Source organism: Rana temporaria, chromosome 3 (genome assembly GCF_905171775.1).
Source record: "Rana temporaria chromosome 3, aRanTem1.1, whole genome shotgun sequence".
In the NCBI taxonomy this organism is placed as follows: domain Eukaryota; kingdom Metazoa; phylum Chordata; class Amphibia; order Anura; family Ranidae; genus Rana; species Rana temporaria.
Window position 1 is genome coordinate 186944358 of NC_053491.1, and position 18736 is coordinate 186963093.

Consider the following 18736-nt stretch of genomic DNA (forward strand, 5'->3'; position numbering starts at 1 on the left):
CACTGTAATATAAAGGGGAATGCACTGTAAGGGGCACTGTAATCATTACAATGCAGTCCCCTTTATATCACAGTGTCCCTGCACATTACAGTGTTGATGGACCGACACCAGCCACCCCCTCGGTGGTCCCTGGAAAAGTTGGCTGCTCAGTCTAAAATGCCCGGGCCTATTTTTTTGTCCCAGTCTGGGCCTGGTATGGGGTGTCTGGAAATGAAGACCAATCCTCTGTTTGAACACACAAAGCTAGAAAATAGCAACTGTGTGACTGCAACATATGTAGTAGTGAAGGTACTGTAATGCAGGAAGGCCCAGATAAGTAGGGCTCTCAGTGTGTTCTATTATCAAGAAGACAAAAGGATTTGAATTTTTTTTATCAGAAGAACATGTATGTGACCTGATAATGGTGTACTACTAAGCTATTTATGTGACCTGATAATGGTGTACTACTATTATATATCTTTATTTCTCTCTAGTTTTCTTCTTTTTTATTGATTGTAATGTTGTAATGTGCTCTGATTGTTTCAGTTAATTTCTAGAACTTTAGAAACACTTGCTGTTTAATAAGAAGGTTGGTAGGCTACCAAGTTTCTGCTGCCATAGAAAATAAGAGGAAAGGAGCTGGGATTTCTGTGCCTCTGTTGGCAAATATAAAGATCACCTTCCCTCTGTATTCCTGCAATTTAAAAAATTAGGGTAAGAGGAAGGAGCACATACTTCCCCCTCTAAGTAGGGTAAGGAGCACATACTGAAGAGGTTACGCCTGTGCAACCCCCCTCCTGTAAGCAAGCTCCTTGTGTAAATTGATAGCACCATGAAACACAATTAGGCAGATTCATAAAGACTTACGACGGCGTATCAGTAGATTCGCCGTCGTAAGTCCGAATCCGCGCCGTTGTATCTTTAAGCGTATGCTCAAATTGAGATACGCTTCTCTGTTGCTAAGATACGACCGGCGTAAGTCTCCTACGCCGTCGTATCTTAGCTGCATATTTACGCTGGCCGCTAGGGGCATGTACAGCGATTTACACAGAGAATATGCAAATGAGCAAGATACGCCTATTCACGAACGTACGCACGCCCGTCGCATGTAAGATACGCCATTTACGTAAGGCGTTTTCAGGCGTAAAGATACACCACCAAAAAGATGGCGCAGCCAATGTTAAGTATGGACGTCGGGACAGCCGTCGAATTTCACGTCGTTTACGTTGTTTGCGTAAGTCGATTCAGAATAGGGCTGGGCGTAGGTTACGTTCACGTCGAAAGCATTGACTATTTGCGACATGATTTTGAGCATGCGCACTGGGATACGTTCACGGATGGCGCATGCGCCGTTCGTTCGGCGCGTCATTTACGCAAGGTCACAATTCATTAGCATACAACACGCCCACTACAGCCTACTTTGAATTACGCGCGCTTACGCCGGCCCATTTACACTATGCCGCCGTAACTTAGGACGCAAGTTCTTTGTGAATACTGTACTTGCCTCTCTAACTTACGGCGGCGTAGCGTATATGAGATGCGCTACGTCCGCCTAAAGATAGGCACGGGTACCTGAATCTGGCTAAATAGGTCCCTCAGTTTGGGCCCCGTAGGCAGTTGAGTATAATGAAAAGACAGAATTCAGACTAGCGGTATTTGTAATTTACTTAAATTGCAGCTTTATATATTTGTCTGGAATTTAGGTTTTACTAAACGGTGTAGTGGCTGCTGTTTACCTTCAGCTTTTGCTTATCTGAATGTAAACTTAAGGACCCTGAAATCCTGGTATGGGGGGAACAATTGGGTAGGAGAAAAAGGGACAGAATGCAGGGACAGACAGGCAAAAAGAGCTTAATGCTACACACTTCACACAGAACCTTTATAAATGGCAACAGGATACCTCAGCCCCTGACTATGTGTACACATGCATTGCATAGCTCCCAACTGTCCTTGATTTCGAGGGACTGTATCCGATTTGGAACAAAGTCTCTCTGTACCTCTTTCCTCCTCATTTGTACCTCATTTTAGTCTGATCTATATTGTTGCATATAAAATGCACTATTTATCTTTCAAAAAGGGTTTCCCAGTGCTAAACCTTTTATTCAAATTCTAAATTGCTGCATTTGTAAAATTCAAAAGCCAGTATAAAGGAATAGTAGTGGTCAAAAAAGCATTTGTGGCTTTTACAATTTTTTTTTTGTATAATTCTCCATTAAGGAGGCAGGGTGTGTGTCTTATGGCTACATACTTTTGCTAATAAGTGTCCCCCATTCCCAGTCTCAGAAAGATGGGAGGTATGACATTGTTCTCTTTTACTCCTGATCTGTGTGTACACATTTAGCAGATTTTTTTCTGGATCCTTTAGAAGCATGGGTACAAGGACTTTATACTGTGTACAGGGTATATTGTATGTAGGCTTGGTCTCTATCGAACCATCCTCTTTTAAGTCACACCTAAAATTCACTGAAGTTTAGTCACTCTCCATTTTAGCAATTTTCCACGTCTCACGTGTCTTCCTTTGTTCCTTTGTGATTTCCCCACAAATCGCTATCGCACAATTCTGCAAGTGATTATAATTTATTATCACTGTTTTCTAGCTGATCTAAAACCATTTTTGACATAAAGGGACACTTTTGGTTGCTATGGACAATCTCCAGTTTGCAGGCAGAAAGAACAGTTTTTATTATATAAAAGAACATGTAGGGCACTGGACAGACCACTAGGGACAGGGGGGGGGGTGTATTTTTTACATACAGTACTGTAATCTATAAGATTACAGTATACTGTATGTAAGGTGTTTGTTTATCTCTTTGAATTTGGCGCCGTTCTCCGCCCCCGTGCGTCGTAACGTCGCAGGGAACGGAGATCGGCGGCACACAGAGGCACTGTGTGAATCGAGCGAGGTCCCGCTCGCTCACACAGCGCGGCGGCATCGCTGGATCCAGGGACAAGGTAAGTAAACCAAGCCTGTGGATTCTGCGAGGCGAGCCCGAGTCTAAGGCCCCGTACACACGACCAGTTTCCTCGGCAGAATTCAGCTTCCGACCGAGTTTCTGGCTGAATTCTGCCGAGGAAACTGGCCGTGTGTACACTTTCGGCCGAGGAAGCCGACGAGGACCTCGGCGAGGAAATAGAGAACATGTTCTCTATTTCCTCGTTGTTCTATGGGAGCTCTCCTCCCGCCGAGGTCCTCGGCGGCTTCAGGGCTGAACTGGCCGAGGAACTCGATGTGTTTGGCACGTCGAGTTCCTCGGCCGTGTGTACGAGGCTTGACTCGGGGTTACCGATCGCTGCACAAAAATGTAACCCCGAGTCAGACTCGGGAACACCGCCAGGGGGGTTAAGTGGACCAGACTGTGGCCAGTGAGAGTAGAAAATACCCAGCGTGACTGAGAGTAGACAATGTCTGGCTTGGTGGTCAGAGGGAGTAAAAAATAAAAAAGTGCCTGTGGTCAGCAGGAATGGAGGCCCATCATTGGTATTAGTGGGAGAATTAATGCCCAGTTGTTTATATCATCTTTATGCCCCATCTTTAATGTCAATGAAAAGAAGAGTACCCCATTGTTGGTGTCGGTAGAACGAATGGTCCTCCTATAAGTGGGAGGAACAGTGCCCCAAGGGTCGGATTAAGGAAAGCAAAGGGCTGCAATTTTGAGACCCATTGCCAATAAAGATCAATGGCATTGTTCAGAGAAAGATGGATCAAAATCAACAAAATGCTAATGGACAAAAGTATATTTATACAAATGTGTGTGTGTATATATACAGTATATATATATATATATATATATATATATATATATATATATATATACAGTATCTCACAAAAGTGAGTACACCCCTCATATTTTTGTAAATATGTTATTATAACTTTTCATGTGACAACACACAAGTAATGACACTTTGCTACAATGTAAAGTAGTGAGTGTACAGCTTGTATAAATGTAAATTTGCTGTCCCCTCAAAATAACTCAACACACAGCCATTAATGTCTAAACTGCTGGCAACAAAAGTGAGTACACCCCTAAGTGAAAAATGTCCAAATTGGGCCCAATTAGCCATTTTCCCTCCTCAGTGTCATGTGATATAAAAAAAAAATGTGTTGCTCTACATAAAGATGGCCTAGCCTATAAGAAGTTTGCCAAGACTCTGAAACTGAACTGCAGCACGGTGGCCAAGACCATACATCAGTTTAACAGGACAGGTTCCACTCATAAAAAGATATAATGAAATATTTACAAAAATGTGAGGGGTGTACTCACTTTTGTGAGATACTGTATATATCTATCAATATATATATATATATATATATATATATATATATATATATATATATATATATATATATATATATATATACACACACACTATTCTTGTACATATTTGTCAATTTGCAGGTGGAGTCTTTACTAGTCATGTGTAAGGCAGTGAAGGTTTGGCCATCGCTCTTTTGCACCCACTTATTCAGCCTTCTGTTACTTTAAATCACTGTGTTGATTTACGAGCGATAACAATATTCTTTACTTTTTAGGCCCTTTCCATATGGGCATATGAGACCTTTAGCCCCTATGCATGTGATTCCGGCTGCTTGCAGCCTGTCAAAGTCTATGGCAGCCTGAAATGCACTGCAGCTCTAAAGGGTGATACTCACATTAAGACTGCATTCACACCTGAGCGTTTTGTCGCCTGAAGCGCGACACTTAAAAACGCTAGAGGGGAAAAAATACATTATTCCCTATGGAGATGGTTCACATCTCCACTCCAAAACGCCTGACGCTGAATGCCTGAAGCTCAAACAAGTTCCGGACCCTTTTTTGTCACGCGAATCGGGCGGTTTGGGCGTTTTTGAGCGTTTCTATTTCCCATAGAAAGTAATGGAAACGCTCGATTCAAGCGACTAGCGCGACAACGAGCAATTGCTACGGGCGTTTTGTCGCTTTAATCAATAGAACATTTCACCCAGGCAGAAGATAAAAAAAATCTACCAACATAGCAACAAGTGATGAAAAGATTATAATTTTTCCTATTGGCTAAAATAAAAAACGTCGAAGTACAAAAACGTCGGACGACGCTGTATGCAAATGCGCAAATAAGCATTAATATGGGCGACAAAACGCCGGAAAAAAACGCCGGAAAAAATGACCGAACGACCTACGCTCAGGTGTGAATGCAGCCTAAGAGCACTATGCATTCAAGGATGAATGCCTGGAACACAGAGTACCCGTGTCTCGGGCATTGGTCCTTGAACACGTATGGCCCTAAATGAAAGTACATTTTGATAAAATATTCAGCCCTGTCCAGCCATAGCATATTTCAGCCTGCCATAGTCTTTGACAGGCTGCAGGCATCAGGGATGGATGCTGTGGATGCTGTGGATGGATGCCCCCCAGGCACAATAAATTGCTGGTATTTCATGCAAAGGGCAAAGGCATCCCCTGTCCAAGGGGTCTTATCTTGTTCCACTGTCACAGACCTTTCAGCTGAATTTTTCCAACATGGTGAAATCCTGACAGGCTGTAGCGGAGAAAACTATCAAATATTTATATTTTTTTAAGTTTTATCCCTGGTAGGTCATGGCAAAATAAATTAAGCTCATGGAGAGAATCTATGTTTAGGAACCAGGCTCTCATTGATTAAAAAAACAAAAAACAGATAAATGCCTTTGCCTGACAAGGAACTTCTGTAGTATCATTAGCTGTTCTCTCTGCCCATTATTGTGTATCTTTATTCTCTGAAAAAACTACCATCTAATGCAATAACATTCTGTTACACACACACATTGATGGTCTGCTTAAAGCGGGGGTTCACCCTATCGACGGGAAAAAAAAAAAATTTTTTATCTTACCTTAAAATCAGGCATTGTAGCGCGAGCTACAGTATGCCTGTCCCGAATTTTTTACCCCCGTACTCACCTTGTAGTCGTCCATCGAAGATACCGGGGAATGGGCGTGCCTCTGGAGACGGAGGATGATTGACGGCCGGCTCTGGCGCGTCACGCTTCTCCGGAAATAGCCGAAATAGGCTTGGTCTTCACGACGCGTGCGCATAGCCTGTGCGCAGGCGCCGTGAAGAGCCGAGACCTACTCCGGCTGTCTTCGGGGAGAGTGACGTGCCAGGGCCGGCCGTCAATCATCCTCCCTCTCCATAGGCACGCCCATTCCCCGCGGGAGCCGGAATCTACGATGGACGACTACAAGGTGAGTACGGGGTTAAAAAAATCGGGACAGGCATACTGTAGCTCGCGCTACAATGCCTGTCTCGATGGTAAAATCATGGGATTGTGGGTGAACTACCACTTTAAGCTGATAGCAGAAGGTTTTGATCCATTGTAGACTGTGTTATGCCTCAACCACTTGCTTACTGGGCACATATACCCCCTTCCTGCCCAGGTGAAATTTCAGCTTTCAGCACTCTCACGATTTGAATGACAATTGCGCGGTCGTGCGACGTTGCTCCCAAACAAAATTGGCATCCTATTTTTCCTACAAATAGAGCTTTCTTTTGGTGGTATTTGATCACCTCTGCGGTTTTTATTTTTTGCGCTATAACCAAAAATAGAGCGACAATTTTGAAAAAAAACACACCATTTTTTACTTTTTGCTATAATAAATATCCAATAAAAAAAAATAATAATAACTTTTCCCAGTTTAGTCCGATATGTATTCTTCTACATATTTTTGGTAAAAATAAAAATCGCAATACGGGATAGAATTATTCAAAAATGACGTTGCCTACACACCATCGTTTTTTCACAATGCTCTAGCAAAGCGAGGTTACGTTCACCACTTTTTTCCATTGAAGCTCGCTTCATAACTAGCTTCTGGGCATGCGCGGGTTTAAAAACGTTGTTTTAAACGTCGTTTTTTGCTACACACGGTCAATTTCTGTGACACAAAAAACGACGTTTTGAAAAACTACTGCATGCTTCAATTTTTTTTGTCGTTTTTCACAAGACATAAAACAAAGTTTCCCCCCACACACAGTCACACACAGTCATTTAAATTGACGTTTTTAAAAACTTCGTTTTTTTTCATCACATAAAGTGATGGTGTGTACGCGGCATAAGTTACATATTTGAATGGTTGTCATTGAAAAACATGGCAAGCGACTTATCGAGCAACTTTAGTGTCCAATGTTGCATGGCAAGTTGCACAACTGTAAATGGAGACTAATTTGCCTGGTTTATAAATACCTGCGAAAAACACCCAGCAAAGTAGATACAGTAAAACCTTGGTTTGAGAGTAACTTGCTTTGAGAGCGTTTTGCAAGACAAGCAAAATGTTTTAATACATTTTGTCTTGATATACAAGCAATGTCTTGATATAAGAGTAGCGTCATGTCACAACTGAGTATAAAAAAGAAGAGAGGAGCCTCTAAGTGCAGCAATATGGTTACATTTAATGAAGGTACAACGTTTAGCAAATTATTGCTACACTTAGAGGTGCCTCTCTTCTCTTTTATACCCTGTAAAGAAAATGCTTTGATATACAAGTGCTTTGGATTACAAGCATGTTTCTGGAACGAATTATGCTCCCAAACCAAGGTTTTACTGTATTACAAAGGCATGAAATGAGTAGAACACACAGAAGGGCCACAGTGGAGGCATATCTAAAAAAAATTAAGCACTACCCAATGGGGGCGATTTACTAATACTGGAGTGTGCAAAATGTGCTGCTGCCTCAGATCCTGAGTGCTCCAGTTTTAGTAAATCTACCCCGATGTGTGTTTTTTTCCCTCACTGAAGAATAAATATGTTTGCAAAGTTATACCTGATTTGTGCTTGTCACTTTTTTCACTGGCATCTACTGTCTGAATACCAAGGCACCCAATAGCATGGCTTGACATACTCCGGAGAAAGATATAAGCCAGGACTCCTGAGTTTAATCCTGTACCCACTACTCATAATTTAACATTCCTAATTTCTATACTATAGAAATACTATATACTATGGGTTGTATTTAAAAAAAAAAACACAAGGTGTTATGTGGCATCAGCTTCGCCTCCTCTCCACATTATCAAATCAGCGGGCCACCCATTGACTTGTATGGTCAGGCGGATGTCAGTGGAGATGTGTCCGCTGACACCCGCCTGCCATCCGATAAGATCCGCTCCAAACAGACGGATGGCGATACATTCGCCATCCGTCTAGCCGATTGAGTCGGATGAAAACGGACAGGTGGATCCCTTCTCGTCCGATCTCCCCATAGAGGAGAGCGGGGCTCTGACAGGTTCGTCCCTGAGCGGATCCTCCCCATGTGAAAGGGGCCTTAAAGTGGAGGTTCACCCAAAAAGTTAATTTTTAACATTAGATTGAGGCTCGTTTTGCGAAGGGGAATCGGGTGTTTTTTAAAAATTCGAAGCAGTACTTACTGTTTTAGAGATAGATCTTCTCCGCCGCTTCCGGGTATGGGCTGCGGGGAAGGGCGTTCCTTTTTGATTGACAGGCTTCCGACGGTCGCATACATCGCGTCACGATTTTCCGAAAGTAGCCGAACGTCGGTGCGCAGGCGCAGTATAGAGCCGCACCGACGTTCGGCTTCTTTCGGCTACTCGTGACGCGATGTATGCGACCGTCGGAAGCCTGTCGGAAGCCTGTCAATCAAATAGGAACGCCCAGTCCCGCAGCCCATACCCGGAAGCGGCGGAGAAGATCGCTCTCTAAAACGGTAAGTACAGCTTCGATTTAAAAAAAAAACACCCGATTCCCCTAGACAAAATGAGCCTCAATCTAATGTTAAGAAAAAAAATTTGGGTGAACTCCCGCTTTAAAGTGATTATAAAGGAAAAAAATAATAAAGAAATAAAAAAAATGTTCATACTTACCTGCTCTGTGCAAGCCACCCCAAACCTCCTTTTCTTGGGTCCCCTGGCCGTGCTCCTGGCCCCTCCTCTCTGTCTAGTGCCCCCATGGGAAGCCACTTGTGCATGCTCACTCCCAAGCCCTGCTGCTCTATCCATTGACACTCCCTCATTACTGGCTTGGATTGACAGCAGTGGGAGCCAATGGCTTCCGGGTCCCCAGCATAGCTAATGAGAACTAGAAGTGAGGGAGAAGAGGTGTGGACGGGCACAGCGCTGGATCAAATGGGGACTCAGGTAAGTAAAAGGTGGTGGGCCAATATTATTGCGTAAACATTTTTTACCTTAATAAAAGGAATGCCTTAAAGTGATTGTAAACGATCAACTTGTAAAACCACACAGTGGGCCAGATTCAGATAGGTCAGCGGATCTTTAGATATCTGATTAACGTTACGCCGCGGCAAGTTTTTGAGGCAAGTGCATTATTCAGAAAGCACTTGCCTCTAAAGTTGCGGCGGCGTATCGTAAATTCCCTGGCGGAATTCAAATTCCGCGGCTAGGGGGCGTGTAACATTTAAATTAGGCGCGTCCCCGCGCCGATCGAACAGCGCATGAGCCGTCCGCTCATTTTCCCAGCGTGCATTGCTCTAAATGACGTTGCAAGGACGTCATTGGTTTCGACGTTAACGTAAATTACGTCCGGCCGTATTCGCGAACGACTTACGCAAACAACGCAAAAAATTCAAAACTCGGCGTGGGAACGACGGCCATACTTAACATAGGATACGCCGTACTTACCCCTCCTATAGCAGGGGTAACTTTCCGCGGGAAAAAGCCAAACGCAAACGACGTAAAAAAAAAGCGATGGGCTGAAATTGCAGCCTAAGATCCGACGGTGTAAGTCACTTACACCTGTTGGATCCTAGGCATATCTTTGCGTAACCTGAATCAGGCGCATAGATACGACGGCCGGACTAAGAGATACGACGGCGTATCAGGAGATATCAGGAGATATCAGGAGATACGCCGTCATATCTTCTATCCCATTCTGTTTAAAATAGAAATGAAAGGCAAACATCACATCACATTCCCTCTGTTCTCAGCTGCATAGGAGCTGGCAGGAAACGCAGAATCACACTGAGGGGGGGGGGGGGGGGGTGTCAGGACAAATATGATCATTGGAAGAGAGCAGGCTGAGTTCCCAGCATAGCTAGAGAACTAACCACAGGGCATTCTCCTGCTTAGTGTGGTCAGTTTTTTTAATTTGGAAAGCAGAGGGACGAGCAGGGACACCAGAGATTACACATAAAGCAATACAAAAAGAACAGGAGACTTTGTCATGCAAGTACATAGTGCAGCAGGCACATACCAGGAATATGAAATGTTGGGGTAACAAACACTGTAAAAGAGAAGTATGGGGTTTGGGGCTTTTGCAGATTTATACTTACTTAGGTGGATACAGCATTGATGCTGCATCTTTCCCCCGTCGGATCTAACACTGAGAGCAGAGCGATCTAACAACTGCAGGACACTTGATTCTGACAGATCCCCAAGCAGAGAGCTGCTGACTGTCAGTCACCGCTCTCAGCTCTGCCCCCTCCTCGCTCACTGGAGTGCTTGGCTGTTGAAGGGGTCGGAGTGGCCGGTTCAGGCTCTTAGTGGCTCGCTGAGAGGCTAAACTGGGTGCCGATCCTGGCATGTGGGCGAATCCTGACTCCAGTGTTGCGATCTTGCCCGAGCCTGGACTGGCTCTGTGACGTCATCAGTAGTGTTGCTCACGAATATTCGCATTGCGAATATTCGACTCGAATATAGCATATTCGAGAAATCGCGCTATATTTCGAATTTCGCGGTGAATATTCGCAATTCCGAATATTCGCATTTTTTCAATTTGATTTTTAAAACAGATCACATCCTATCGACGTCTAAAAGCATTGCTGGTATGATTAGAGACCCTGGGCCGAGTAGCTAAGCTGAGGCGATCCTATTATGTTGCCAAATTGAAAAAAAAAAAATTGCGATTTTTCGCTATTGCGAATGCGAAAATGATTGCGAATTTTCGATAACTGTGGTAGGAGAACTCTGATTGTCTCTGATGCAAAAGGGGGGGGGCTTTGTGTATGTGTATGTTATGAATATTTGTATGTTTGATATTATTATTTTTTGTAAGAAGGAAAAAATTGCGCATACCTTAAAAAAGGGGAGAATACAGCAGCAACTCAAAAATGTTATACAACATAAATTAATACAAGACAGAAAATGGAGTCGCTCTACAAGAATAAAAAATATGTCTAGTGACAAGACATGTGGGCAAATTATAAAATAAGCAAGCGCAAATAACTTGTGAAATACACAGTGAAACAAATATATAAAGAAATATAGTCCCAATAATAGAAAAATAATCTTTCATAAAAATGTCTTTGATATGTGAAGTGAAAAAAAGTCCAAAGCATGCAGCATGAACGTGTTCAATCTTCAAGGTGTTTGATTGACAAACGGCTGTGACAGATGGATAGAGTAAAGAATCACCACCAATGCAAAACACTTTTTATTTTCTATTGTAAAATATCAAGAATATTCTGAGCCAATCAGAGTGCTCCTTCCGCATTTGCCGAATATTCGCAATTATTTTGTATTGTAAAATATCAAGAATATTCTGAGCCAATCAGAGTGCTCCTTCTGCATTTGCCGAATATTCGCAATTATTTTGTATTGTAAAATATCAAGAATATTCTGAGCCAATCAGAGTGCTCCTTCTGCATTTGCCGAATATTCGCAATTATTTTGTATTGTAAAATATCAAGAATATTCTGAGCCAATCAGAGTGCTCCTTCTGCATTTGCCGAATATTCGCAATTATTTTGTATTGTAAAATATCAAGAATATTCTGAGCCAATCAGAGTGCTCCTTCTGCATTTGCCGAATATTCGCAATTATTTTGTATTGTAAAATATCAAGAATATTCTGAGCCAATCAGAGTGCTCCTTCCGCATTTGCCGAATATTCGCAATTATTTTGTATTGTAAAATATCACGAATATTCTGAGCCAATCAGAGTGCTCCTACAGCATTTCTCGAAATTGCGCAATAAATATCGCATTCGCATGTTGCGATATTTCGATAAAATATCACGAATATTCTGAGCCAATCAGAGCGCTCCTCCAGCATTTCTCGAAATTGCGCAATAAATATCGCATTCGCATGTTGCGATATTTCGATAAAATATCACGAATATTCTGAGCCAATCAGAGTGCTCCTACCGCAGTTATCAAAAAATCGCAATTATTTTCGCATTCGCAATAGCGAAAAATCGCAATCATTTACTTTCGATAAAATATCACGAATATTCGAATTTAGCGAATATATCTCGAATATTCGAATATATATTCGAGATATATCGCGAAATCGAATATGGCATATTCTGCTCAACACTAGTCATCAGACAGTAGACTGCTGTCTGCTGAAAATGAGTCACAGGAGTACAAAATGAACTTCACTTCTGTGACCCACAGGGGAAGTACGGCCAAACGAGCTTTGGTTGTATTTCTTCTTTAGGGTAAAAAATGTTTAGACTTGTAAGGGTTTAATTATTATTTATTTTTTTAAATAACAAACATACCATACTTACCCCCACTGTGCAGTTCGTTTTGCACAGAGTGACCCCGATCCTCCTCTTCTGGGGTCCCATGGTGGCTGTCTCGGCTACTCCCTGCAAGAGCGAACCCCCTTCTGGGAAGTGCTCTCCCAAGGGGGTTAGCTTGCAGGCGCGCTCCCGCGTCATAGATTTGATTGACAGCAGTGGGAGCCAATGGCTGCGCTGCTATCAATCATCCAATGAAGAGCCCACAAGAGCTGGGGAAAGCAACGCAGGATCGCGCCCATGGAGATTTGGGGCTCAGGTAAGTAAAACGGGGGCTCGGGGGGGGCGGAGAGTGCAAGGTGTTTTTTCACCTTTATGCATAGGAAGCTTTACAACCCCTTTAAGATAGTACTTGGGGTTCGCTTTGCTCCTCAGACTTGCAGTGTTTGTGATAGTGGTGGAGGACATTGACTAGAGAAGCCCTACTGGCGGCAAGGACAAGGGACTCTCTATCTAACTACAACCTTTACTACTCCTGTTCCCGCAACACTAATTGCACCATATATTTGACCTTAATATTCTGTACATACAGAGCTTTTTTCTTAGAAAATAGGTGCAGGAACTCAACCGCGACCCCGTACAGATTTCACAAACAGTAGAAGGGTCTTAAAGGGGCATTAAATACCAGGATTGAATTACATACAGAGTGCAGAGTTCAGGGGGTTACACACAGAGTGCAGAGCTGTCACTTGTAAACACAGAAACCAGACTTCTGTGTTTACAAGTGATAGTGGTGAGCAGGCACCAAAGGGTCTGAGCCAGAGGTCGTGGAACGAAGTTCCCCCTGAAAAAAAAAGCCCTGCGTACATACTAGAAGCTCTATGGTGGCCATACACCCTTCAATTTCATTTTCTGATCAATACACAACTGATTTGTCAAACAATCAAACAGGCATAACTTTCCTTTTGATCATTTTAGACTCGCTTTGATCAAGCTGAGTTGATCGGTTAAAGCGGAGTTCCACCTAAAAATGGAACTTCCGCTTAACCCACTCCTCGCCCCCTTACATGCCACATTTGGCATGTAATTTTTTTTTGGGGGGGGGGGAGTGGGGGCTTCAGGAGAAGGGGACTTCCTGTCCCACTTCCTTCTTCCGCCGAGGGGCTGGAAAGGCGATTCGCTTAACCGCCTTCTTGCAGCCCCTCCCTGTAGGCGAGCGCCTGTCCAATCGGACGGCGCCGTGCCGCTCGCGCATGCGCAGTGCCGCTCGCGCATGCGCAGTGGGTGCCCGGCCGTGAAGCCGAAAGCTGTCACTGCCGGGTGCCCACACTAGGAATGAAGACGCCGAGGGGGGGGGGGCGAGGAGCGGAGCCCCGGCCGTCGCGTTGCTGGAGCCGTGGAGCAGGTAAGTGTCTGTTTATTAAAAGCCAGCAGCTACACTTTTTGTAGCTGCTGACTTTTAATAAACTTAAAAAAAGGCTGGAACCCCCCTTTAACGTAAGCAGTGCCGATGCTGACCTCCCTGGGGCCCTAAGCAAAATGACATGGCACATTAAAAATGAGAAGCGGGGGGGTGCTGACGACAGTGACATGTCACATTAAAGAAAGTTGAGAAGCGGTGGGAGGGGGTGTTCTGCTGTCGGAAATGACATCTTACGTTAAATTGAGAAGTGTGGGGTGCTGACTTCTTACCTCTTCTCCCATGCAGCCAGCGAGTTGAGAAGCGGGGTGAGGGGGGCGAAAATGACTCTAGCAATTTGGGGGGCCCTTCGCAGCTTTGCGGGGGCCTAAGCGCCTTGCATAGTGAGCCTATAGGGCGGATCGGCCCTGAACGAAAGAAAACGATCAATCGCGTTGCATCTGAGATGCTTTGATTGTGAGAACGCACGGTAAAGTGATCAATAACTTATGATCTTATCTTCCAACTATATACGGAAATCTACTTGCTTATGTGTGTCCCATCGATCTGATGGGTTGCAACGCCAACCATACATGGTGTATATGGCCACCATGAGTTCTAGCCCATTATCATGACGATCCTCAGGTTGCTAGGTATCCTGAAGTCTGAGTCTGGGCACGCATGTCACCTGTAACTAGGTGACGGTTTGCCAGTGTCTGAGATGAAACTCAGAGTGATTGGAGATGGCAGAGCAGACACCAGGAAGCCATGTGTGGATCCTTCTAAAATAGAGCGGATGAGTGTTTGATGAGGGGGCGAAGGATGTTACCAGCGGAGGGTGTGTGCAGACTGTGCTATGAGTTTGTGCGGTGGTGCTGAAAGGACAGCTCCTCTCCTCCAGCTGTCTTCTCCTCCAAGGAGACCTCCTCCTCCTCATCATCAGCACCTTCATGCCAACGCCACCCTTCCCTGCCACTGTCTGTCTACCGAGGATGGCACACTGATCACAGGGTCACCCCCAGCACGCTTTGTTTGTCTTCTCAGTGTTTAATGGCTACCGCCTGTTGTGAGTCTGACATAGTTCCGTGCGAGGAAGAGGAGGCTCTATAGAGAGGAGTAGGACTGGATACAGATCGTTATTCATCAAAGACAAGGACTTTCCACCTTGGACATCGCTCATCGTCTATGGTGTGCCCATGGAGGTGAGGAGCGCCGGGCACACCATCCACACACTTTTCTCTCTCTCTCTTTGAGGTATGGGCTGTGTGGGTGACATGTATGAATGAATGGCCATGGCTGCTGGGTGCTAGTATCAGCCTCATCCATATCTCCATATCGGGACTCACCATACACCAGACAATCTGATCAGAGTGCAAGGAGCCGCCCTATACAATCTGATTGTATAGTGTGTGGCCAGCTGTAACATTCACTGTACACCCTGCAATCTTCTTCTGCAACCTCTGTACAATCCGATTGTATAGTTGTTTAACTAGCTTTAAGATGCACTATGCAATCTGCTTCTGTAACCTCTGTACAATCCGATTGTATAGTGTGTGGCTAGCTTTAAGATGCACTGTGCAATCTGCTTCTGTAACCTCTGTACAATCTGATTGTATAGTGTGTGGCTAGCTTTAAGATGCACTGTGCAATCTGCTTCTGCAACCTCTGTACAATCTGATTGTATAGTGTGTGGCTAGCTTTAAGATGCACTGTGCAATCTTCTTCTGTAACCTCTGTACAATCTGATTGTATAGTTGTTTAACTAGCTTTAAGATGCACTATACACTGACTATGCAATCTGCTTCTGAAAACTCAGTACAATCTGATTGTAGAGTGTGTGACAAGCTATGCACTATGCAATCTGCGTGTACAATCTCCATTTGATTTAAGAAATGATGTAATAGAAGGACAAACCTTATTGTTGTAGCAAATCAGGCAGGCCCATGCAGTGTAGACGGCAGATCTAAAGGGGATTGTACAGGTAGATTGTATATAGAGTATGACCAGCTTTACAATCGTCCCTAGATTTATCAAAATCATGTAATATAAGGACGAACCTTACTGATCCATTCATTGGATCAAATCAGGTGGGACCTTCATACAATCTTTAGATTTACCAAAATGATGTAATATATCAGTGACCTCCAAACTGTGATTTTCTCTATACATCATCTAACAGTGGTTCCCATCCCCATTAGAACAAGTTTGTGTCTCCTGAGATAGTTGCAATGGGTCGGAAGCATCCTAGACCAGTCTTTTTCAATCAGGGTGCCTTCAGGTGTGTCTTTAGGGGTTCCTTCAGTTGTCTTCAGGGGTGCCCTAGAAAAATGCCTAAAAACTACCCAAAAATGATATACAAGCCTGCCTATTAGTTCCATAAAGCCACAGGTTTTCATTGTGCACTATTTCTCCCACTGACACCAAGGATGGGACACTATTTCTCCCACTGACACCAAGGATGGGACACTATTTCTCCCACTGACACCAAGGATGGGACACTATTTCTCCCACTGACACCAAGGATGGGACACTATTTCTCCCACTGACACCAAGGATGGGACACTATTTCTCCCACTGACACCAAGGATGGGACACTATTCCTCTCACTGATACCAATGATGGAGCACTATTTCTCCCACTGACACCACTGATGGGGCACCATTCCTCCCACTGATACCAACGATAGGGCACTATTCCTCCCACTGACACCAATGATAGGACACTATTCCTCTCACTGACACCAAGGATGGGGCACTATTCCTCTCACTGACACCAAGGATGGAGCACTATTCCTCTCACTGACACCAAGGATGGGGCACTATTCCTCTCACTAACACCAGGGGTGGGGCACTATTCCTCTCACTGACACCAAGGATGGGGCACTATTCCTCTCACTAACACCAGGGATGGGGCACTATTCCTCTCACTGACACCAAGGACGGAGCACTATTCCTCTCACTGACACCAACGATGGGGCACTATTCCTCTCACTGACACCAAGGATGGAGCACTATTCCTCTCACTGACACCAATGATGGGGCACTATTCCTCCTACTGATACCAACGATGGGGCACTATTCCTCCTACTGATACCAACGATAGGGCACTATTCCTCCTACTGACACCAATGATGGGGCACTATTCCTCTCAGTCACCAACATCAATGATGGGGAACTATTCCTCCCACTGACACCAATGATGCGGCACTATTCCTCCCATTGACACCAACAATGGGGCACTCTTCCTCTCACAAACTCCAATGATGGGGCACTATTCCTCTCAGTCACCAACATCAATGATGGGGAACTATTCCTCCCACTGACACCAATGATGCGGCACTATTCCTCCCATTGACACCAACAATGGGACACTCTTCCTCTCACAAACTCCAATGATGGGGCACTATTCCTCTCACTGAGATTGACAGGGCACTATTCCTCTCAGTCACCAACACCACTGATGGGATAATTTTCCTCCCACTGAAACCAACGATTGGATGTTGTTATTGACCCCAGGAATTTTTCTACACTCACTGGCCATAGTCCCCCCCCCCCCCTTAAAATATGAAGGACCCTTTGGATACAAAGTTTGGAGAGCCCTGTAATGTGAAGACAAGCCCTTCATTGTATCAGTCAGGTGGGCCCTTGCACTACATAGTTAATGGTAGATATAAAGGGGATTATACAATTGGTTTGCATAGGATATGCCCAGCTTTACTGCTCACTATATGCTATATACAATTTGATTGTACAATCTTCTTTAGATTTTCCAAACTCATGTAATATAAAGACAAACCTCATTGATAGATTCATAGCATCAAATCAGGCAGGCCCTCGCACTACGTAGTTGATGGTACAGCTAAAGGGGATTATACAAGCAGGTTATATTACATATGGCCAGCTTGGGCTGACCATACACTATGTATCTGATCTAGATCTACTGATAATTAGGTGGTGCAGGGCCTGCCTGATTGGATCGTTTAGGGAGGTCCTCATATTGAACAGCTTTGGTCAATCTAAAGCTGATTGTACAGAAATCACAGAGCAACATGTTGCAGATTGTATGATAATGGGGCACACAAGCTTCTATTTTCATATCTGATCCATGTGCAATTTCATTGACATGATAGAACTGCAATCGAATACATATACATTCCTTTCCCATTATTTTAGAGTCAGTCATTAGGCCAGGACAGAATATTATTGATCGTTTTGCATTGATTGAGATATTTTGTTCATGGATATGATCAGATTTCATTTGATGAGATGGTAAGATGAGATGGTGGACCCAGGGGTATTGAGGATCAAGATTCATATCAGTTTAATGGGCTGTCAATTATAGATTGTATGATGGCAAAAAAAAAAAAAGAGAAGCGTGTATGGCCCCCCAGGGTGTGACAGGGACAAGAGAAGGTGACTGATCACCTTCATTCCATGTGACTGGTGGTGAGGAGTGGGCGGGGCGCCGATGACAGGTGGGAGGAATGTGATAGGGACAAGTGAAGGTGATTGTGGGCGTGGGCGGGGCGCCGATTGACAGGTGGTGCAGAGTAGGCGGAGCGCCGATGACAGGTGGGAGGAGTGTGATAGGGACAAGTGAAGGTGATTGATCACCTTCACTCCATATGACTGACTGATGGTGAGGAGTGGGCGGGGCGCCGAGTGACAGGTGGTGCAGAGTGGGCGGAGCGCCGAGTGACAGGTGGGAGGAGTGTGATAGGGACAAGTGAAGGTCCATATGACTGACTGATTGTGAGGAGTGAGCGGAGCGCCGAGTGACAGGTGGTGCAGAGTGGGCGGAGTACCGAGTGACAGGTGTTGCTGAGTAGGCGGGGCGCCGAATGACAGGTGGTGCAGAGTGCCGAGTGACAGGTGTTGCAGAGTAGGCGGGGCGCCGAGTGACAGGTGGTGCAGAGTGCCGAGTGATAGCTGTTGCTGAGTAGGCGGGGCGCCGAGTGACAGGTGTTGCTGGGTAGGCGGG

The 18736-nt window shown here is 44.6% G+C and overlaps 1 protein-coding gene across 4 annotated transcripts in view; it reads left to right on the forward strand.

Moving 5' to 3' along the window:
- The first annotated feature begins 14348 nt into the window (after positions 1-14348).
- KCNC2 (potassium voltage-gated channel subfamily C member 2) overlaps positions 14349-18736 on the forward strand; it is a 329619-nt gene continuing 325231 nt past the window's right edge. For 2 of the 4 annotated variants that reach the window (XM_040343980.1, XM_040343982.1), the window contains exon 1: positions 14349-15010. The gene's annotated coding sequence lies outside the window, so the exon portion shown is untranslated. The remainder of the gene's footprint in view (positions 15011-18736) is intronic. The other 2 variants (XM_040343983.1, XM_040343981.1) reach the window with 2 other exon arrangements.